Source organism: Filicampus tigris, unplaced genomic scaffold (assembly GCF_054856515.1).
Source record: "Filicampus tigris isolate MCC_2025a unplaced genomic scaffold, RoL_Ftig_1.0 HiC_scaffold_33, whole genome shotgun sequence".
Lineage (NCBI taxonomy): Eukaryota > Metazoa > Chordata > Actinopteri > Syngnathiformes > Syngnathidae > Filicampus > Filicampus tigris.
The window spans coordinates 145964-170323 of NW_028233414.1; the positions used below are offsets into that span (position 1 = coordinate 145964).

Consider the following 24360-nt stretch of genomic DNA (forward strand, 5'->3'; position numbering starts at 1 on the left):
ATCCACTGCAGCTTTTTAAAAATGTGTTACATTGTCTGTTCTTAATTCTTTAGGTATCCCGAGCCACATGCAGCCCTCTTCTAGTGTTTTAATCATGCTATTGGCATTGGCTCTTCTTACTGCTTTCAGCCCAAAATGTCCTGACACCGAATCCACAAGCACAATAAGGTATTCCTCACCTTTTGCGCCATTCACTCCCATGGGGCCTGCTCCGTCCATGCAAATCGACCCCCATGGTACAGTGCTTTTGATGGGTAATCCGTCCGCTCGTTGTCCTCGGCGTCCTGCGTTATACTTGTTGCACTGCCCGCAGTCCCGTAAAACAGGACGGATTCTCTTTTCTGGGATCCAAAGTTCCAGTCTTTCCAACTCCTTCTTTATGGGTAAGGCACCTCCGTGGCCTAGCGCTTCATGTACAGCCGTGGTTACCTCGCTCACAAGCTCATCTGGGACCACTTTTCTTTCTCCGGGGGTATTGTCCCAAACGTCTGATCCTACAACTATTCTTCTTCTTTGTTGGACGTATTTATCAACTTCATCATTACCTTCCCAGTGGCCCCCTCCTTGGTATGGGCCTTCTGGTGGACAACATCAATGTGTATGTTTAGCCTTAACTCGGCTATCTTTTTCCACAATTCACTGTGGGCTACTGGTTTTCCTTTTGCTCCCTCATAGCCATTCTCTTCCCAAATGGCTAAATCTTCTTTGAGGGTTTGTGCACAACAATGACTGTTGTCTGTTATAATCCTTACACGTCCCACATATACTCTTATAACTTCCAACAGTCCCTCCAATACTGCTGTAGCTTCTCCGGCTTGGGCGCTGCCAGGAGTTCTACCTTTGCGCCGACATCTCTCCTTTCCATTCTGTTTCAGGATGAAGCCCCAATGAGCAGATAGGTCTTCACCCTTCTTAGATCCGTCAGTATAAAGTACCCATTCATAGGGTTTTTCCAGTTTTTCTCTTGGTGTTACTTGTTTCTTGGAAGAGGGTTTCGCTGGTCCTATTTCCAAGTCGGGGTCGAGTAGGATATCTTTCCACCTCCCCCATCTCACATTTGTTGCTTTAGTGCTTTTGATGGTGGTCTTACATAGATAGCGATGGACTTGGCTCTGGGTGATTACCTTCATCCCTTGTCCCTGGGCTAGGTTTTTAAGCGTTCCCCAATATCTTGCGAGGACCGCAAGTTCCACTTCTTCTTGGGGAAGCTTTTTCTCCACACTGCTCAGGGTAAAGGTCCATACGGTCATCAGGCCAGCTCCCTCGTTACTCACGCTTACCATAGCATTGTCTTCTTCACAGCCTATTTTAGCAACTAATCTTGTGTCTAGACTTTCGGTTCGAGTCTGACAGCATTTTCTACTGCTTTCTTCAGTCCTTCCAAGTTCTCTTGGTCTTTTGCTGACCAGATCCATTTCTTGGATTTTTTATCATTTTGATCTTTGCGTAGATGGGCATAGAGGGGTCTTGCATATTTCTGGTAGTGGGGAACATGATCTCGAACATAGTTACATAGCCCGAGTATCCTCTGCAGGTCATTTTCGGAAGTTGGGGGTACAATCTATTTTCCATTTTCTGCCAATATCCTTCTGAAAGTCCCTAGTTCTCTGACACTTGGAAACCCAAGTAATCCACATGGAACCTAGCAAGTTGGCATTTTTTGAGATTCAATTTCAGTCTTGCTGTGGAGACTCGCTCTATTACGGCTTGTAAGGTATTCAAGTGTTCCTCTTCTGTGTCATTTGCTATGAACACATCATCATTGTAGACTGTGACTGGTAATCCTTCCAAAATTTGCAAGACTGCTGATTGAAATACATTTGGGGAGTTCTTATATCCTTGTGGTAACCTCTGCCAAACGTATGCCTTTCCTTTATGTATGAACGGCGTCTTTCCTTGCGATGTTTTGGCGATCCTTAACGAGAAAAATCCGTTGGCCAGGTCAATGCATTACTTGTATTTTTTCACTTTTAACGTTTTTAAGGATGCTTGGGGGTTGATGAGGCTCGCTCGATTAGCCACCGCTCGGCGGTTGAGAGCTTCGAAGTTAATAACTGGCCTCCAACCTCCTCCACTTGCTTCAGGCTTTTTGACAGCTTGAATTGGGCTATTTGTTATGGGATTTGGTTCTTCTCTGATTATGTTCAACGCCAATAATTCTTTTACAATCATGTCCATTTCAGCGACAGCATCTGGGTTGAGTGGATACTGTCTTACTGGTGGATGCACTCCTCCGCTGATGGTGTGCAAGTGTTTCGGTCCCAGGTCTCCACAATCATTCTTAAAATGAGCCACTTAGGCTCCCCTCAGTATCTCTGTTAGTCTCTTCCTTCCTTCAGGTGATAAATCGCTATCCTGGACCTGTTGGACTTGAATAGATGGCACAACTACAGGTTTATACCACTCTCTTTGTTTTGCTATTCTGGTCGTGCCAATTGATGCTTGTTTCGTCCGTAATGCATCCCATCTCTCCTCAGCTGACTGGCGTTGGTCCATAGGCTTTCCCAAGTCTTCTGCATCCTTTAACATTAGAAATTCATAGGATCCAATAATCCACACCATTCCTTGCCATATTCCAATGGGCATCTCTTTTTTTGATCCATCTGCTACCGATACCATTAGGTGTCCAATTCTTTTTAAGGTTCTACAGGTCATTGGCAGCTCAGCCCCTGTATCCACCAAGTAGGATACTCCCTCTATATTCTTGTAGAGGTTATCGCCTACTCGGAAGATCCCTTGCAGGGTGACCCATACCTTTTTCTCCATTATTGGCCAGGCTCTCCTGAGGTCGCAGCCCTGTGAGCCTCATGGAGAGCCTTCTTTTGTTCTGGTGTCATTTTGTCATATTCTTCTTTTGATACGTATGCGCCAGGGCCCTTTTTTCTTGCCATCGGCCGCGACTTAGTTTGGGGAAATTGTTTCTGGTTTTCAGTTCTCTTCTGCTGTTGTGGTCTCGTGTAGGGCGTTCTCTGAGAAGACTGCAACGTTCTTTGGTTTGACTGTTGGTCGTCTCTCCTTGTCGCTTTGATGGATAAGCTTTTTCTTTCCACTCACTAGCTTGAGTAACCTTCCATGTTGACACCCTTCTCTTGTCAACATAATGTTTGTGCAGTCGATCCCATTCTTTGATAGCAGCTTCAATCTTTGTTATGTTACTTCCAGGAGCCAGCTTCACAAGTACATCTTCATTCCCTGCAGGCGTCACAACCCTCCTTAGCGCTCTAACATATCTATTTGGAGTTACGACTTGTTTTAGTTTGTGCCACACATTTAATAGTGTGACTCCTTCCTTCAGTTGTACTCTTGCTCGGTCTATGTGGGCATCCTCATCCTCATCTTCGTCATCCACCCATCTTTCATAGACCTCCTGCGCTGTTTCATTTGGTTCAATTCGGCTAGTACTGCAGCCTCAGCTTTTTAGCGGCTTCGCTCCCTGGAGCCCTTTTCTTTCACATATGTATGTTAATTGCTCACACACACACACACACATAGACAAAACAAGTTCATAGTGTTCCAGCTGCTTTCGCTCCCCTTTCCCTTAGAGCTGGAACACCTTTGTTATCAGGGACACCGAAGAAAAATAAAAAGAGAGGGGGCGCAGGAGCCAGGCAGAGGGTTTTAGGAACTGTAATCGTACATTTCCCTGCGCTCTCCTTGCAAGTAAAAAGACAATATTGTTGTTGAGTGTCTTCTCTCCTCATTGTGTGCATTGTTTACGAATGTCTCACTTGGTGTGAACCTGACATTAAATTGGTCCTTCGAGCCGGATCCCTATATGCCGGAAGGTTTCCAGCTGTCGAGTCAACATCCAGGTAAAGTCCGTGGCCACGGCTCTAAGACCCTTTGTGGGACTGGTCTTTGGCTCCACTTCTGGGAACTGAAGGCTGACGGGAAGCCGGAGGAGTGAAGACATCTCTGTGTGAGTAGGAAACTCACGACACTCGTGGATGAGTGAATTGGGCGCTGGTAAAAAAATCTTGACAATACTAGTCCCTGGTCAAGTAGTAAGACAGAGTAAGTCTATAAAACTGTAAGACAGAGTTAGTCTATAAAACTGTGAGACAGAGTAAGTCTTTAAAACTGTGTAAGCCTTGAGAATACCAGTCAATGTCAAGGTAAAAGACAGAGTAAGTCTATAAAACTGTAAGGGCGACGGTGTCCTGTACGTACTTAAACTCCGTGAAAAACGCTGCTAAAAGTGTGACTGTGTGAGTGAATGTAAACAGGATTGTAAGTGACAACTTTGTGTGGACGCAATAGGCAAGAATCCTCCGCCACTTGTGGTAGAAGCTTGAGGATTGTCACACGTTGGGTTGATTGTCACCCTGTTTTAAGGTAAAAGTCAGTATAGGACACCCTAGGTGTCATAAAACTGACTCTAGGGAAAAAAAAGAAAAAAAACGGGGAAAGTTAACAGCAAAATCGGTGATAAAAGTGATCCTAAACAAAACCTCGCATGCAAAGATTGGACATTTGTGGAGCGTCACTGTCCTTCCAAAATACAACACTTAAACCTTTGGATAACAAAATATGACTTTGCTGGCCAGCTTAAAAAAACGAAAATAACAATAATAATAATAATAATAATAATAATAATAATAATAAAGGATGGCGAAGGCCTGTATACACTTGAATTCTGGGTGTTTGTATGTTTGGGCAAATCGGTTGTGAAACCCTGTGTGAAGTGTGTAAGTGAACAAAGTGATTGCAAATTAAAATACCACTAGGTATTTTATTCCATATAATTAGTATAGTACAATTAGTAGTATGTGTAGTAGGATAATGAACAGCAGACTGGTGTGGATGCAGAAGCAAGAATTCTCCACCTGAAAAAGTTGTAGTGAGAATGACCACAACAGGAAATTTGAATTGCTGTCCTACTGATAAAAATCCAGTTTTTAGAACACCCTAGGTGTTAGCAAGCTGGACCAAATTCCTATACAATTGGGGAAAATAGGTAGTAAATTTAAATCATAAAATGCAATGTAAGGATTGGAAGTTTGTTGAAAAACAGGATCCTGATAAGATCCAATATTTAGACGCATGGATAGCTGAACACGTTTTTAATGGTTCAGTTAATTACACATAAAGTAGCCGTGTTACAAGAATCAATCATATAGCAGAAGCGTTTAATGGGCAAAAAGTAAGAAACGAAGATAATGTGACTTGAGCGGCGGCGTAGACATCAGGGAGGGGCACCTGGGCCCTCTGCTCCTCTCTTGTCTGACCCTGCGACAAGGCGGAACAATTCTTGTTCATTATTATAACATTTGGCTGAAGAAGAGCACAAAGTAAGCAAAAATAAACTACGGATGTAGAAACAACAAGTCAAATATTTGGGACGCAATCTTAGTGTTGGAAGTATAATTGTAGTGGGGAATAGAAAAACAAAAACAAAATGCAATTCTCCAGGCTCCAAAACATCAAACGAAGGGGTGGATGATGTCATTTTTTAGGTCTAACAAATTGTTGCTGAATCTGGGTTCCAAATTATGCAGGAATCATTGGTGAAAAAATGTAATAGTGAAGACCTCAAATCACATCACCTTTAAGGTAGACCAATGAAGCACGAAGGTTTTTTGGGAAATAAAGCAAATTTTAGTGTTAAGCACAGCATTATCTTAAATTATGGCGACCCCTTATTCAGTTGATCGATTGTAAAGGTCATTTTTCGACCTCAGTTTTGGTGCGGCAAGATAGAGACAAAATGAAACTAATTCTTTCGAATTGGACGGTGCATTGCCGCACTGTGGAAGAGCAGTTATTGCAGCATCCATTGCTGTACAAACAAATGCAGCAATGGATGGGTGCCTCAGTTTCCAGTTGTTGTTTTTTAAGTGCAACCATAGTTTTTGTTCTATCCCCTGATTTTGAGAGTGCCACGTGCAGCCTCTCTGCATTGTTTTAACAAAGGACCATGATCTTTTTATCACTAGCGAAACATTTACCTTGTATGTATTGAGACGTCTAACTAAAGAGACGCACGATGTTAAACCCAGCCACATTGTTACTACTTCCTGAGGATGGAGGAAGACATGATTGCCACACTGTAAACACGAACATTCATATTACTCAGAAGTATTGTGTTGAACTAACTCACTTTTTGATCATTTGTTCTAAACACTCATTTTAATTAAGTTGTTAGTTATTCCTGATGATTAAATTAATTTACCCAGTTGTCTTGAGTTTACATGTCTTAAACAAATTAAATATTTAGAACTTCTGGATTTTTTTTTTATGGTGAAATGCTATCTATCCCTTTGGAACCTCACATTTTTATTATTTTCCTGTTACAAAAACATTTATTGCATGCAATAGCTGATATATCCTTGTTGGCATACCGGTTTTTAAATATAAAATCCATCCATCCATTCATTATCATGAAGTAAATGAGGTACACTGTGTGAAGCACTTTGATTACCAAAGGGAGATGCGCGCTATACAAGTGTTGGCCCTTGTAACCATTTAGCGCTATAAACTCAAAATAATTAAGTTGGTGGTAGTACTGTGCACTCAGAATTGATAGCTTGTTACACATAAAGAGTTCAAGTTACGTTTCCTTATAATTTCTAAGGCAACGAGTTTCATGTCATTTCATCTTCCAAACCGCTTATCCTATACAGGGTCGCGGGGAGTTACTGGAGCCTATCCCAGCCATCAATGGGCGAAGGCAGACTACACCCCAAACTGGTCGCCAGCCAGTCGCAGGGCACACACAGACACTGTCACTGAGCGGGAATTGATCCCACGCTGCCCACACACAACTCGGGCGTGTGTACCACGACACTATCAGTGGACCTGCAACGAGTTTCCATATTTTTTATTTTATTATTTTTTTTTTTATAAACTGAACTTGATTTAAAAAAAAAGAATAAATAAATAAGATAAAATAAAACACTGGTGCGACATTACCAGGTGACATCTGTCTATGGCCAAACAGATTACTTATTTTACCGAAATATCCATACGAATGGGCTGCTGAGTTGAATGGAAAACTATTGTTTGGTCATCATAGATGCTTTTTCAAAATGGCTAGAACTATTCCCTATACCAAACATTCAGACGCGTTGACGGTGGCAAAAGTACTTTGTAGGGATGTCATCCCCAGATATGGCATTTCTAAAAAACGTACCATGATGATGGTACCCGTTTTGTTGACCAAATTGTGGAGAAAACAGGAGTGATGGTTCACATTGATCTGAGAATCTTGGTGCTTACCACCCTCAAAGTGATATAATTAATGGGACAGCAGAAAATAGACAGAGATAATGCATTAATATAACGGGAAGTACTTTTCATAATAAGATGACGCTTAGACAATGTGTACACGTGAAAGACATGGCAAGTACTTTTCATGATGGAATAACGCTTAGACAACATGTACGCAAACGGGGTAGCAAGAGAAGGTTACATTTTTCTCAAACAGTAATGAGACAAAACACACACACACACACGGAAGGAACATCTGTTGGCATTTATGGCGTACTTTCAGTAGACCAAATACCAGATGATAACACGCCACTCGACGACGCAATACTGACAGGCATGCAAAATAGTGAGTGAACCTTTTGGGAAAATAACGGGGTAAAGGGAAATGTTGAATCATATGTCGTAAAGAAGGTGACCCCATCCTTCCATAAGGCCTGTTTACGTGGGTAGCAATTAGGAGTCGTGGGCCTTGTCACGTCTCTTTGTCACGTCTCTTCAGGGGGGAAGGATAGTATAGATTGTGGAACATCGCTTTGCTGCATATCGATGCTGAGCATGTGACTCGTATAAACCGTAATTCAGTCAGTCAGTTTCCAGCTTAACACACAAAAATTTGTGAACCTGCAGTATGAAATACGGACTAAACGTAAAAACAATGAAGCGAAAATGAGAAAGGATGGGTATGAGGACGTAGACTTTTGGAGAGTGTTGGCGCAAAAGCATGAGAAAGGGCCAAGTAAGTAGGACAAGGTGTTGTTTCATAGAAAAGAGGACGATGAGACGGGGCCGGTGGCAGTGAGGAGGCAGGTTGGGGGTGACATGGAACTGGCTGAAAAAAAAATCAACGAAATGTAGAATTCACGTAAAGGGTTTGCCATTGGCGACGGGATTCACGCTATTTGTCGATGGGTCATATAAAAAGGATGTTTTTGGGAAAACACGACTGGCTACTCTGTTGTTACGAAAGATGAAATTCTAAAAGCAGAATCACTGCCGTCGCATTATTCTGCTCAAGCTGCTGAATTAGTTGCACTAACAGAGGCATGTAAATTATGCCAGAATAAAGATGTTACAATTTACACTGATAGCCAATACGCATTTGCAACAGTACACATCTTTTCACAATACTGGCGCAATAGAGGCATGATTACATCGACGGGAAGAGCAGTGACACATGCTCAATTACTCCAACATTTGTTAGATGCCGTACAGTTACCACGCAACATTGCAATATGTAAATGTGCCGCACATAAATCGGGGACAGACAGTGTGTCATTGGGCAATGCTTTCGCAGACAAAACAGCTAGAGAAGCGGCTTTAAAGCCCTTCGCGGGGTTATCAGACCATATTCCTGACACACAAATATTGAATACCCAAACCTTGATAGATATGCAACAGCAGAGTCCACAGACAGAACAAAAACTCTGGACTGATAAGGGGGCAACCTTGCGGGAAAATATTTGTCAGCACAGAGGGAAAACCCATACTACCAAAAAATGTGTTCAGGCGGGCAGCAATATTAAGCCATGGGGTGTCTCATGTTTCGACTGGGGGAACGGTGGCTCTTGTAAACAGACATTACACGACTTATGGGTTTAACCTCTTCTTGTAAACAGACATTACACGACTTATGGGTTTAACCTCTTCTCCCCAAAAATTTTTGTCGGGCTTGTTTGACCTGAGCCAGGCACAATTCACAAGGTAACTTGCGTCCAATGTGGGGTCAGTTTCCTCCGGCAACCTATCCTTTTCAGAGAATTCATATGGACTTTATTCAATTTATTGAAAGACATTATACCGCGATATGGTATTCCGCAGACAATTTATAGTGACAATGGGACACATTTTGTTAAGAGTTATTGACAAAATAGGTCTGTTATTTCATATTGACTTAAAGCGTCATTGCTCCTATCATCCACAGAGTGCTGGTCTGGTGTAAAGGATGAATGGGACTGTAAAGAATAGGTTGAAAAAATGCATGGAGGAAACGGGTAGACCTTGGACGCAATGCGTTGATCTTGTTAAACTGTATATCAACATTACTAGTATAATTGGGCCTAATCCATTTGAAGTACTTTTCGGTAGGCCCTATAAACTACCGTTATTCACTAAACACTGGGAACTGGATGATGAGGCGAATTTGGCTGATTACATGAGAAAGACTTTAGAGAAACGTGATGAACTTAAATTACCTGAGAACGATTGTTTCCCAACAGACACAACAACTGGTGAAGCCAGGAGATTGGGTCCTGGTCCGGAGCATTAAGAGAAAACACTGGCACTCTCCCACGTGGGAGGGCCCATATCAAGTGTTGCTGACAACTCCGACTGCTGTGAAGCTTGCAGAGAGGAGCAGGTGGATACACTTATCACATTGTAAGAAGGTCATTTCTGCTGATTTCTCCTCCGGGGAAGGTGAGCCAAAGTCTGGCAAGAAGGTGGGTGCAGATTTATAGTATCTGAAAATACTTGACGGTCAGTGAAGAATTTGACAGACACCAACCCCTTTTTAGTGGAGTTACAGCAGAAATGGCGATGCCAAAATAGCATGACAGAACTGAAGCTTCCAATAGCAACCCTGAGGGGGTTCAAGAAAAGATGCGGTAGTATAATTCAAACAACGGGGAAGGGGTACGAACAGTACTGGTGTTACTATTTTTCCATCTACTGTAGAGGATATCCAGAGGGCAGCTCTGACGCACATTCCGCGAGACAAGTTCTTTAGGAGTCGGCGTAGTGCTTCCTGGAGGGATGGAGATCCGACCTATATTGATGCTATTGGCGTACCTCGAGGTGTACCAGATGAGTATAAACTGGTTGATCAGATTGCAGCTGGTTGGGAGTCCATTTTTATTTGGATCACGCTGAATAAGAATGTTGACAGGATCAACTGCCTCCACTACAATGTGCAGAAACTGGGTAACTATACTGAAGCAGGATTTCTTGCTATCAAAGAACAATTGGCAGCCACCTCTCTCATGACGTTCCAGAACCGCATAGCGGTTGACATGCTCCTGGCGGAAAAGGGTGGGGTGTGCGCCATGTTTGGCGACCGGTGTTGTACAGTCATATCTAACAACAGGGCCCCGGAGGGGTCCCTCACCAGGGCCATCGATGGCCTCCGCGTTCTCAACCACAAGATGAAGGAGCACTCTGGAGTGGACACGTCTCTTTGGACGGAGTGGTGGGAAAGAACATTTGGTAGATTACAAGGACTAGGTTTCCTCTGTCCTGGATTCTGTTGCTGTGTTTGCAGCTATCCTCACGTTGTGTGGGTGTTGTTGTATTCCTTGTCTTGGAGCACTGCTCAACCGGTTGATCACTACAGCTATTGCACCTACGACGTCCAAATTGAACGATGTTTATCCGTTATTGCTTTATCGTACAGTTGAGAGTAATGATGACACTGATGACACTTGTTTTGATGCTCCTGTTGACATTTCGCTTTCCCTTCCAGATCTCTTTCCGGGTCTTGGAGATCATGAGTAAATTACATTGACAACCTCGGGTCTAATTACATTTGTTTTCATGAGAGTGATTCAGTAGATTAAAGCCTTTGTGGAGGGTCTATTCGATGATATGAGGATTGTGCAAATGTAAGAGAAACAGGGGGGAATGTGATTAATGTTGTACACGATGATTCGGGTGTTGGATTTTTCAATCAGATTTTTCAGGTTTGGTTTTATATTATAGTTAGTTTTATATTATATAAAAACAGGGGGGAAATGTAAGAATAATAATGCATTTTATTATTCATGTTGATTTTTCATTATTAAGCCTGTTAGTTTTGTAGGTTTAGCTTTATACTATACACGAATAATGATGTATTTTATTGTTCATGTGTTTAGCTTTATATTATATAAAAACAGGGGGGAATGTAAGAATAATAATGCATTTTATTATTCAGGTGTTTGATTTTTATCATTAGGCCAACTTGCTTGGTGTGCTTTGCTTTCACATATGTATGTTAATTGCTCACACACACACACACACACACACACACACATAGACAAAACAAGTTCATAGTGTTCCAGCTGCTTTTGCTCCCCTTTCCCGTAGAGCTGGAACACCTTTGTTATCAGGGACACCGAAGAAAAATAAAAACAGAGGGGGCGCAGGAGCCGGGCAGAGGGTTTTAGGAACTGTAATCGTACACTTCCCTGCGCTCTCCTTGCAAGTAAAAAGACAATATTGTTGTTGAGTGTCTGTTGAGTGTCTTCTCTCCTCATTGTGTGCATTGTTTTATGAATGTCTCACTTGGTGTGAACCTGACAGTCATCCAGTTTCTCTAGCCAGGTTATGGGGTACGGATATTCCTTCTGTCCTGCTTCTGGAATAAAGGTTTTCCTTCCGTCCCAGGTTTCAGCGTACCCCAGTTGTGGATCCCTGGCCAGTCTTTCTGAAGCTTGATAGATGTTAAACACTGGTTGTGTTTTCTTCTTTTTCCCTTTGTTTGTTGGTCTTTTGACCTCTTTCGGGAGCTGCTCCTCAGGGTCAGTGAGGGCCGCGTTTGATGTCATAGATTCCAGCTCCTCTTCCTCCGCTTCAGCTCCAGGTAGGACAGGGGACGGTGTGTTGCTCCATCCTTCTTCCTCTGAGTCGCTTCCATCATCACTTTCCTCTTCGGGACTTAGTGGTGAAGGTGTAGGTTCTGCCAAGTTTCTGGTGTCTCTCAACCGTCGTCTTTGGCCTTCCTCTGATGCGGAAGGCAGTGCTCGGTTAGAGTCGTTCGTTCTGTTTGGCGTAGATGTGGTTTCTCCTTTCTCCTCTCTGCTCTTTTGATATTACCACCACAAATTTAGCTCCTGCTATTGAGGTTACTGGAGTTGAAATTTGCAGTTTAAAAGCACCTACTGCTACCAACTCAGCCACTTTCCATAACATTTTTCCAGATCTTATCCCATTTACGTCCATTACGATCCTCAATGCTCCTTTCTCCATAGCTCTATTCACACCGGTTTCTAGTAATTGTGTCATTTTTTTCCCCAAATATTGGGTTTGATCTGCTTCCTCTGTCCACTTAAGTACAGGGATATGTATTATCATATGATACGTCGAGCTTCTGCCACTAGTTGCCACAACCTGAGTTCCTTCTCCCGGACTTAAGTCTCGTCTTCCACTTCCACCCCATACTCATTCCCCTCTGTAAGTCTCAAACTCGGGCGAAACCTTTTGTTATGGGGTCTTAACCTTTCATCTGTAAGTACTATTGGGGCATCCCCAGTTATATCCCAAGGACTCCCCATGTGGTGACACATCACTATCCCGTTCCTGATGTTACATTTCTTTGTCGTTTCTGTCAGTAAGGGCGGCAGTGGTTCTGTCCTAATGAGGGGACACATCTGCTGTAAAGTATCTTGTCTCATTTGTGTGAGTGTTTCTGGACTTTCCAATGTTATTTCCGTATCAGGAAACTCTTCTCCTTCTCCTTCCATTCTTTATGTCTTGAAGCTATCTTTCTTATTTAGTCACGCAATCCCTGATGCTCCCGATACCTTGATGCTGCCGTTGTATCACTACCACCAACCGTTTTGCCCTGCTCTGTGTTATGGAAACCAACATTTTTACAACTGAATCCCATTTGTAATCTGGGCTAACAAGTTCGACAACATCACGCATTTGCAATACATTTATCCACCAGTGAAACCATTGGGCTGCTCCCCTACGGTTATACTCTAGTTTGGGGTGATCCATTATTACTGTTATTATTTCTGTTTCTTCTGGCCTTTCTACATCGAATTGACCACTCCTGTCAATGGCCCTTCCTACTTTTGCCTGGAGCTCATCTGGTTTAAGTGATGGATACCATGACTCCAGTCTTTTTCTTCCGTCGGGCTGCCACTTTTCGAGGGCTTTAGACTTACACTACGGGTGTCAAAGTCAAATGGACAGAGGGCCAAATAAAAAAAATTGCGACAAGCCGAGGGCCGGACTGATAGAATGTTCATTGAAATTTTATAAAATGTCCAAATTGGATTGGGTCCTTCGTGCCTGATGATGATGTCACGCTTTATGTTTGTGTAATGTATTTCTTTGCCTCTATGTTTGTCCCCGCCCCCCCCACCCCCCCCCCACCCCCACACAGGCCCGTATTCCACGTGACACGTCTATTTATTGTGGTCTGCAACAACACAGACAAAGAATAACCTAGCAACATCATCCAATGCATATCCATTTGTTAACAATATGCCTAAACCGTATTAAGCAATTAAACTGCCAAACAACGCATACAATACACATTCACACGTTTCATCACTAGAATAGTAAGCATACTAGCCGAAATAACTAACTAGTATTCATCCACGTGACATCACTCACGAGAAAATATCCAGGCTATTATGTACAGCAGTTACCTGACACGAACCCAAATTATTAAACTCATCTTTACGCTTTACATTTACACGCAACAACAAACGTGGTGAAACACGGGAAATTTGCAACTACTGAGTTTTCTGGCACGAACAAACTACTAGCTAGCTTTGTCGAAGGAGGAAAATAAAAGAAACCAAGTCTCGCCATCAACACTAGCGCTCGAGGAGCGTTCCATGCCTGCTCACAGTGTGGGACATCTCAGCACTACATCGAAACTCAATGAATTTATCAAATGCCAACAATTACTAATAACAAAACAACGTGAGATTTCTAAGATGAAGTATTTCTGAATAAAGTTTTACTCCAAATAACTTTTCACCACAATCCGATTCTGAAAGCCACGAAAAGTGACGTGAAGCCTTCAGTCTGCACGTAGACGACCGACGGACGTTCCTCGCAAAAGTAGCGGTAATGTTCGTTATAACAGCAGCCAGGGGTGGCAAACATAGATGCAAAGAAATACATTACAGAAGTAGTGTAACGAATTGGGTTGTCTGTGTTGCGGTCGAATTTACGTCTTGCCAAGTTGTGTTATTTCCAAGGTTAATGAACGCATCGTGCGGCGAGAGGGCATGCGAGCTGAGGACGAAAGAGAGACGAAGCTCATTTTTGACCGAACGACTGCCGTACTGTATTGGCGTCGGCTGCGACCCACAGTAGCCCACTGTACTAATAAAAACATGATAATTAAACTATGTCTGTGTTCTTGGAAGACGCTACAATATATTCTAAAGCCTGACGTCATCGGCCGGCGCGTAGGACCCGAGCACCTCTGCTCCCCACACCGGCTTGCTGCAGGCTGCGTGCCGGATCTAATAATAAAGCAATATCATCGCAGGGGCTGTACAAAACCTTCTCGCGGGCCGGATGTGGCCCACGGGCCTTGACTTTGACACATGTGACTTACACCATCACATCACCCTGACGAGGCAAGCAGTATGTCGAGTTTGTTGCAGCTTAACGTTGCATTTGGAAGACTTCACGACGGATGCAATGAGCTGCTTCTTCAGCCAAACTTGGCGTATTTATTGCGAACAACACAGAGAGCACAAAATGCACCCGCTCCAACAGACTCGCTCGCTCTCTTAATAGGGAGCAAAAAGAAGTGTGTGACGACGCATGCCCGAGGCCGATAGTCAGTGTTCCAGCGCCTCACAGTGGCACAAGCACAACATTACAACTGAGGACATCAGTATTCCCTTAACACCCCCACTTGTGCTCACGTTGTTGACATTTGAACAAACCAAAATACAGTAACAATGTGGACCTATGTCTTACACATTGTAAACTCCAAAAATAACACTTTCAAACTTCTTCAGTTTCGACTTTGTTGGCGGTTTTGTCACGATATCAGCAACCATGTTATCAGTTGGACAACACATCAGAGTTACTCTCCCCTCATTCACAGTAGACCTAATAAAATGGTGTTTTATGTCCACGTGTTTCCATCTCTGTCTGTTGACAGGATTCTTGGCAAGAGCGATTGTCCCCTGATTGTCATCAGACACAATTGTTGGTATGTACTGGTAATTGTCAATTGCACTTGGAAATTGGTCTAAGTATAGGCATTCTTGTATGGTTGAAGCTAGTGCCATGTATTCTGTATGCTGCCACCGTGGGTTGTTTCTTTGTTTTCCATGAAACTGGAGAACTATGAAACAGACAGTAACCTGTAGTACCGCGCCTGTCGCTGGTATCAGCTGCCCAGTCTGCGTCACTATAGGCATGATGTCAACCTAGTTTCTCACTGTTGTTCCTTTTGAAGCTTCGTCGTTTGTCAGAGGTGCCTTTGAGGTATCTTAGCACATGTTTCGCGGTAACCCGCTGTTCCAATGTAGGTTCAGCAAAACACTGAGATAACCTACTCACCACATAGCTTAAGTCTGGCCCGGTACACGTAGTCCGGTAAATAAGGCTTCCCACAGCCTCCCTGTACATTCTGACATCATTCGTTTTTGTAGCATTCTCATCATCATTGTATCTTTTGCTCACATGGTGTCTCTGTGATTTTACAATCAAGCATATCAAAACGCTGTAGTGTCTTGTTGCTGTATCTTTCCTGTGACATTTTTACACATCCATCATATTGATTGAAATCAATACCCAGAAAATGTTTGAGTTGTCCTAAATCTTTCATTTGGAACCTTTCTGCCAGCATCTCTTTCACCTCTTTCAAAACATCTTCATTGCTGGCTGCAATGATCAAGTCATCGACCCATATGATTATTATCATTACCTTGCCGTGTTTTGATTTTCCCTTGTCTTCTTTGTATGTGTAACACACAGAACCGCATTTTTGCATTCTGGACACATTTGGCTTCTTGTCTGTTAACAGCTGGTAAGGAGTCTGTCCTGTACGTCTGTTAAAACATCGGTTGCGTACCATTGCTGCAATTTGCACAACGTAGTGCCATAGGTATTTTGGTAGCCCACTTTCGACTCTCATGCATCTGCCCATTTCGAAAAGTGTACGCCAACCTCTTTCAGCAGTTCCATTCTGGTGTGGGGAATAGGGTGGCTGACGTTTCACGTCTTAACCTGTTTTTCCTCAAGAGTGCTTGGAACTCCTTGCACATATATTCAGTCCCGTTGTCGGATCTAATGCACGCCACTTTCCCACATGGGGATATATCTGCAAGAAACGTTTCTGGAGCTTGTACAGTGCCGCTCTTCTGTTTCAGGAAATAGACAAATACAGCACCTGAGTAATCAGTCAGTCAGTGAATGACTGTACATATTTGTACCCTTCTAGTGAATTTGGAGATATTGGACCTGCAAGGTCTGTGTGTACCAGTTGTAATGGAGGCTCTGCTCTAGTATCAGGGTCTCTATTCCTAGTTTGGGCAAATTTCCCCCCAATACACACTTCACAGTCTTGTTCTGGCCTAGTTGTTTGGCCTTTGATCTGCATACCTTCTACCGCATTCTGCAGCTTGAGAACATCATCATAATTACAGTGGCCTAATATCTGATGCCACGTCTGAATGTCATGGCATGCATTACACTTGTCCGTAGACTCACCCTCAGTATGCAAATAGAACAACTCGCTATATACATGAATGTGGAATTTCGTACCGTCTGTGGCTATCAGTCCTTTCCTTTGAAAAGGACCACCGCCCCCACTGGTAGTCGCCGCCTTCACCGAAAAGATGTCGTGTGGGTATGTTGGTATGAAGAGTGCATCTCTGAGTGTCACCTTGTGTCGCTGTCCTCTGCCGTCAATCAGGTAAAACTCAGCATTACCTCTTTTCTGAGCGACTACGCCACACCTGCTGCCATCTGCCAACTCGACGCTGTGCTTTTCTGGTCGGAACGTGCTGTCAAAATCCTTGAACTTGGTCACGTCGGTGATGATATGAGATGTAGCTCCTGTGTCCACCATCGGGCCTTCCTCCTGGATGCTGTGCGCCGTCTGCTTCTGGGTACCAGTCTGTCCATTTCTCAACTTCTTCTGAGATTTTACCCACACCGTCCTGTTTGTCTTTATCTTTACGCCTGCACGCGGAGTCTTTGTGTGTGTCATTTTTGCAACGACTGCACCATGTCTTTTGTCGGCACACTTTTGCCCGGTGTCCTTTGACGCCACACTTGAAGCACTCCGTCTCTGTGTCTTCTTTGTTTCGAACACGTGCGCTGATTTTGGCGGGACGACATCCGGCTCTTCCTTAGGTCTTCATTACTCTATCACTTGACTCCGCCGCAGTTATCTTCTCTGTCTCCTCAAAACCTCTTAGCTTAGTTTGGAAGTCTGCAAACGTGACGGATCCGTCATGCTATTTAGCTCTTCTTGCTAAGTAGCTTTTCCTTAGCACGCCGCCCGCGAATTCTCTACACGATGGAAACTGACAAACTTTTCTTCCAAATGGCTCCTGGGCCCGTAACCTGTTAAGTTTGTTGCGGCTGAACGTTCCATTGGGAGGATTCGCGACGGATGCAATGAACTTCTTCGGCCAAACTTGGCGTATTTATTGCAAACAACACAGAGAGCACAAAATGCAGCCGCTCCAACAGACTCGCTCTCTCTCTTGATAAGGAGCAAAAAGAAGTGTGTGATGGTCGACGCGTGCCCAAGCCCCATAGTCGGTGTTCCAGCGCCTCACAGTCGTACAGGCACAGCATTGCAGCCGAAGACATCAGTATTCCCCGAACAATGTTGAACTTCACCAAGACGGCACCGTTAGTGATTGCCGAGCGCTTGAGGTTTCATAAGAGGAACCAGTCGAGGGACGAGAGTCCGTGTCGCAGCACATTGCCGAGCTTCGGAGACTCGCGGAGCACTTTCAGTTTGGAGAGGGACGATCTGACGCGCTCCGTGACCGTTTCGTCTGTGAACTGGACAACGGGCACACACAGGAACGCCTTCTAACGGAGGACAAGCTTACCTTGAATCGAGCACTGGAAATCGCCATATCAGCGGAGATAGCAGCAAAGGATGCAACAGACTTACAAGGTCAAAATTCAGCAACATGCTCTGTGTTTGAGATGCACACCAAACAGCGCGATGCCAAATTGAAGCCCTGTTTTGGACGCGGCAAGAAGTCACATGACCCTGATGAGTCTTGGTTTAAGGAAAAAGACTGCCGTAAATGTAATAAAAGGGGAAACATACAGAAAATGTGTCAATCAAAACCCAGTCATGCAAGTGCCAAAAGCGGACAAAGAGTATGTAATGTGGACAAATGGACTCCAGTTCAAATGAAGAGGAATTGTCTTGCCTATAGATTTACATGCTACAGGAGAGGACGCGGATGTGATGTGGCTGCCACCTAGAGTCAATGGCGTGCCATTACGAATGGAATTGGACACAGCTACGTCATATCCTTGAAAGACTACAAGAAACATTTCCACAGAAATGAAGATGTCACGTACTGGAGTGAAACTGAAGACATAGACTGGTCACAAAGTCTCACCATTGGGAAAACTCAAGGTAAAAGTCAAATATGAAAAACACATCTGTAACCTTGAGCTATTTGTACTAAAATACGGAGGTGTTCCCCGATTTGGACGACGATGGATAAGACAAATCAAACGGAACCGGCGTGAGATCCGTTGTATGAAGATTGCCTCCAAGCAGCATGCAGATGCACAATTGGCACACATGCTCGACAAACATCTTAACATGTTCAGCGAAGGCGTAGGAACAATGAAAAACATAAATGATTTCAGATGAAGTATTGGCACACTGGCGGCACGGTGGTCGACTGGTTAGCACGTCCGCCTCACAGTTCAGAGGTCGTGGGTTCGATCCCGGCTCCGGCCTCCCTGTGTGGAGTTTGCATGTTCTCCCCGTGCCTGCGTGGGTTTCCTCCGGGTACTCCGGTTTCCTCCCACATTCTAAAAACATGCATGGTAAGTTGATTGGACTGTCTAAATTGCCCCTAGGTGTGATTGTGAGTGCGAATGTCTGTCTCTGTGTGCCCTGCGATTGGCTGGCAACCAATTCAGGGTGTCCCCTGCCTACTGCCCAAAGACAGCTGGGATAGGCTCCAGCACGCCCCGCGACCCTTGTGAGGATAAGCGGTATGGAGAATGAATGAATGAATGAATATTGGCACACTATGATCCAAACTTGCCACTGAGATGAGCGTGTGACGCATCGCCATTATGGAATTGGCGCCGTCGTATCTCACCAAACGAATGATGGCTCAGAGCGTCCTATTGCCGAACGCAACTATGCTCAAATAGACAGACAAGCGTCGCGCCTAATGAGGGCTGTGAAAAAGTTCAACCGATACATCACTTTGATCACGGGTCACCAACCATTACTTTCCCTCTTGTGTCCGTGCAAAGGCGTTCCTGCTATGGCTGCAGCGCGTGTGCAACGTTGGGCTTTATTCCTCGGAGCTCACATGCGCCACCATCGAATATAACGGAAGCAAGTCACATGGAAATGCAGAGGGATTGTCCCGCCTTCCACAACCACTGTCCGAGAAGGCCGCAGACCCTGCTTTGAGCATTCGCGTGGTACAAATGGAACCTCTTCCCGTCACAAGCGCACAACTAAGCAGGGCAACAAGAAATGACCCCTTGCTGGCCCGTGTTTATGACTTCACCGTAAATGGATGGCCGGCACATTGTGATGAAGAACTGTCCCAATATTTTTCCAGGAACAATCCACTTACTGCGTGTCAAGGCTGTATCCTGTAGGGATCGCGTGTTATCGTGCTTGCTTCTTTGCACGATGGACATATGGGTGTAGTCAAAATGAAAAGTCTTGCAAGAAGTATGCAGAAGAAGTATGTAAACCACGGGCTATTTATGGTGGCCTGGCCTTGATAAACAAACTGAAGATCTCGTCAAGTCGTGCACAGGTTGTCATGGAACCCAACGTCTACCCCAACTTGCACCCGTTCACACATGGGAATGGCCAGTGGCTCCCTGGCAGCGCATACACGTGGATTATGCGGGAGCCTTCATGGACCAAATGTTTCTCATTGTTGTTGACGCCCACTCAAAGTGGCCTGAAGTCTTTGCTGTAAAGAAAGCTACTTCCGCAAAGTCTACTAACCTGCTGCAAATGCTTTTCGCCCGGACAGGTTTCCCTCGGCAACCAGTAAGTGACAATGGTGCCCAATTTACCAGTGAGGACTTCCAGACTGTCCACTGATAGTGTAGTGGTACACACGCCTGAGTTGTGTGCGGGCAGCGTGGGATCGATTCCCGCTCAGTGACAGTGTCTATGTGTGCCCTGCGACTGGCTGGCGACCAGCTCGGGGTGTAGTCTGCCTTCGCCCGTTGACGGCTGGGATAGGCTCCAGCAACTCCCCGCGACCCTGTATAGGAGAAGCGGTTTGGAAGATGACATGACATGACTTCCAGACTTTCCTTAAGGGCAATGGCGTAAGGCACATCACTTCTGCTCCTCACCGCCCAGCTCCGAATGGACTGGCTGAGCGTTTTGTTCAAACCTTCAAGCAGTCCGTGAAATCAAGCAAGAAGTGCCTCTGCGACAGAAAATTGCAAACTTTCTGACGGCCTACAGAAACACGGCGCAGCGCACGCCACAACTGGTCACTCACCTGCAAAGTTGTTCATGGCAAGAAATCTAAGGTCACGCCTGGATTTAATGAAGCCGGACATCCGCAAACATGTCCAAGAAAAACATTATTCACCAACTCAGTTGCAGCGAAAATTGAGAAGGAAATTGAAGTTGGTCCTTGCCAGAGATGACCGGAATCACAGCGACAAGTGGCAGTCTGCTGCGATTCTATCACAAACAGGAGCGCTCTCGTACACTGTGAGTGTAGAGCCTGATGTCGTACTCCGAAGGCACGTTGACCAGCTCTTGGATGCATCAAATGGAGAAGCCAGTACAAAGGCTGCCACTCCAACTGGAAGGGAGGAATTGTTATGGATTTGCTCTCGGCAATCATACAATCCAGGGGGACTACTTTTTGTTATTGTAGGATACCACCCAGTGTGTTGCCTTTGCGGAGTGACATTAAAAATTGTATTGTGGCACCCGTTCAGTCAGGAGAGTACTGCAAATTACGAATTGGTGCTTTGCCATTTTTAGAAAGGTTATGTAAGTGATAAACATAACAAATTCAAACCTGCTCGTCTTCGTAGGGTTCCCCAGCACACAAAAATACTTCAATCAAAATAAACTATGATGACTACCCTTATACAATACTTTCTATGTTCTATGTCGATGTTTAACAACGATAACATGAATATTACAAACAGCTACTGGGCATAGCATTCTGATACAGGTGTATAAAGAATTATTGCAAGTTTCTTCTTAGAATGCAACAACCTGACATGACTTTTTAGTCCCATCCTTTTGTCAACAGAAAATGTCCAGTGGCGATAATGACGCTCTCATCCAAAGATTGAGAGCCAAAATAAGATCAAGGAAAAAAGGTGTACTGGGTGGAACTCCAGGTGCGCTCCAAAACCATGATGACCGAATGGCAAGACATAAAAAAGTTTCAGCAGAAAAGACCCGCGGGAAGATTGAAATAGGATGGCAGCATTCTAATGGCAATGAATACCATCAAGTGAGGACAAGCAATGGTGGAGGAACAAGGCATGCCGTTATGGAGCAAACAGCAACTGTTGCTCAGATGTTGGGGTTGGGAAAAGAGCTATTTGTCCCAGATGGAAGCTCAACCAAAGGACCAGTTGGTGACATCTGTGATTTTAAAAGAAATCAGATTGCTTTCAATGAAACGATTGGCAGACTCTATGAAAAAAAAACAACAACAAAAAACTGAAGCTGCTTACATTTGCACAAAAGAAGATCCTTCAACATGTCAAGTGGATGAATGCAGTGAGAGAACACGGTGAGAGAACTTTCACAGTTGATTGAAGATGGACCTCCCCTTGATGCGGATGATATCCATAGAAATGTACCGGATCATGGACACTCGTCTGACAGTGACAGAGGCGAACAGGTTTGTGACAGCGGGTACAATATTTATGTTGGATTGAAGTCAAACACGAGTGAAGTCATTTTGCTCGTTCAAAAAACAAAAATATTGTGCCAACAATGAACATGTTTGCTAAAAAAATGCATCACAAAGACACAGGGGAAATTCACGACATCCTACTCTCTATTGTTTGCACACCATTTAATGAGTGTGTTCATTGCATTCGTTGCAGATTGTGCATTTGCAAACAAGGTTCAAAAAACAGAGAGGAATTTCTGAGACTGGGACAGCAGAAGGGGCAGGAAAGTCTCAACCGTCTCCCTCAACCCCAACAGCAAATAATGAAACAGACATTGGCCAGGGGCAGGACACCGACTTAAGTGAACAGGATGCAGTTTGGATTCATCGCCAAAGATTTCCCTGATGCTTGCTTTGAAATTATTGACATGACCAGAGCCGTTCCAAATGGCTCGGGGATCGGGGGTGTTGGAGAATCAGCATTATTCATTCATTCATTCATTCATTCACATATCTAAAACAAACCTCCTGAGAATTGCTTAAACGGTCAATTCCGTTTCAACACAACTCAAAACATCATTTCAGAAATACTTATTATTCAATAATCGAAAGCAACTCACTTGATTGTTAATCTTAAACTGCAATTTGCATTTGACTATTTACCGTAGTTTGTTGGTTCTTGGGAGGTGGGGGCCAGGCGCTTATAGGTATTATTTTGATCGGCACACAAATGTGCTCAAATTTCATTTCACATTTCACCTCAGCTACGTTGACTAAAGACAATTTTTGTTTTATTCTTACATGACGGTGGAACAATTGGTTTCCAGCAAGACTTGCTCTCAATTTCAAGCAGTCAGCTGTCCCCTCCAACCTCACCTGACAACCTAGGAGATCCAAGGAGCACACGGCGTGCATCGAGTCGTAGGATAAAAGTTGTTGATGATCTTTTGTTTGTGTTTATGGACAGCGGCGTAATGGAATTCAATTTAGAGATTTAAGTTGGTCAATGACAAAGCTATTGATGATGCGGGTGTGTCAAGGGAGGGTTACACTGCGTTCTGGGAACAATTTCTTCAACAGTGTCAAGGGGAAACAGAGCCGGCTCCAAGGCTGAGACCAGATTTCTGTGAGGCTGACTGGCAAGCGGTTGGGCGGATCTGGGTGAAAGGATTATGAGACCGTGGTGTTATGCCAGTGAGGCTGTCACAGGTTGTCATGTTAGCCTGCATCCATGGCGTCGACTCAGTTGATGTAGACATTCTGATATCATCATTCTTGAACTACCTTCCTCCCATTGAGAGATCAGCAGTTGAGAAAGGCCTCCAGGGCACAATGGAGGAAAGTGATGAAGAGGACTTGCTAGACGTATTTACAAGGATGGGTTCCCACTTCCTCCTCCTAAACTTGGCCTTTTTGTCAGGTAAATTGATGTTTGTATCGTTTTTACTGGCACTGATCAACTTTGAGGAGGATGGGATCAACCCTGGCACACACACACACACACACACACACAAAATACAAATGTCCTGAATTGCTTTGCGGCATACTCACTTCCTCATTTCGCTATAAGGACATAAATCGAACGTCTACGCGCTATTACTGGTGTCTCACGGCAGAAGCCCCAATACAAACAAAGAAATCAAAGTATTGTTTGAACAAAATTGGATTCATTACCTCATTGCACACAGCCACTTTAAATAGAAATGTAATTCCGTCCAACTTGCAGGCCAGCGAGAGCTCAGGATTTCTCGACACAACGCGCTGGCACGCATGGGTAATGTGGTTGAGTTTTGTCAAAACACTACAGCTTTTGTCCACATGGTGCCGCCACCATCAACAAAAACTGACATATGACATATAGGATCAGAGAGGGGAAAAGGTCCTACAGGAAGAGGATGGAGGAGCAGCTGCTGCAGAATAACGCCAGGGGAGTCTGGAGGGGCCTGAAGACCATCTCTGGCCACGGACAACCCAAGACCCGGACTGGGGGGCACCTGCAGTGGGCAAATGAGCTGAACCTCTTTTTCAATAGGTTCGATCAGATGCCTGCCTCCACTCAGTCTCTCCTGCTGCAGCCTCCACCTACTCCTCCTGCTGGGCGTGTCACCCCCTCCCCCCTTTTCTCCACAGTCTCCAGCTCCCAGCTACACCAGACAGCCACCACTCCCTCCTGCCCAGCCTGGGCCTTCACAACATCTCAGGTGAGGAACCAGCTGAAGAAGATGAAGGCGAGGAAGGCAGCGGGTCCAGATGGCATCAGCCCCCAGCTCCTCAAATCCTGCGCAGACCAGCTGTGTGGAATTGTCCAGCACATGTTCAACCTGAGCCTGAAGCTGGGCAGGGTCCCCCAGCTATGGAAAACATCCTGCCTGGTCCCGGTGCCAAAGAC

At 44.5% G+C, this 24360-nt stretch overlaps 2 pseudogenes; both read left to right on the forward strand.

Moving 5' to 3' along the window:
* The first annotated feature begins 17731 nt into the window (after positions 1-17731).
* Positions 17732-22521, forward strand: LOC147125824 (uncharacterized; annotated as a pseudogene).
* Positions 22522-22786: 265 nt separating this feature from the next.
* On the forward strand, positions 22787-23391 carry LOC147125825 (uncharacterized; annotated as a pseudogene).
* The last annotated feature ends 969 nt before the right edge of the window (positions 23392-24360 follow it).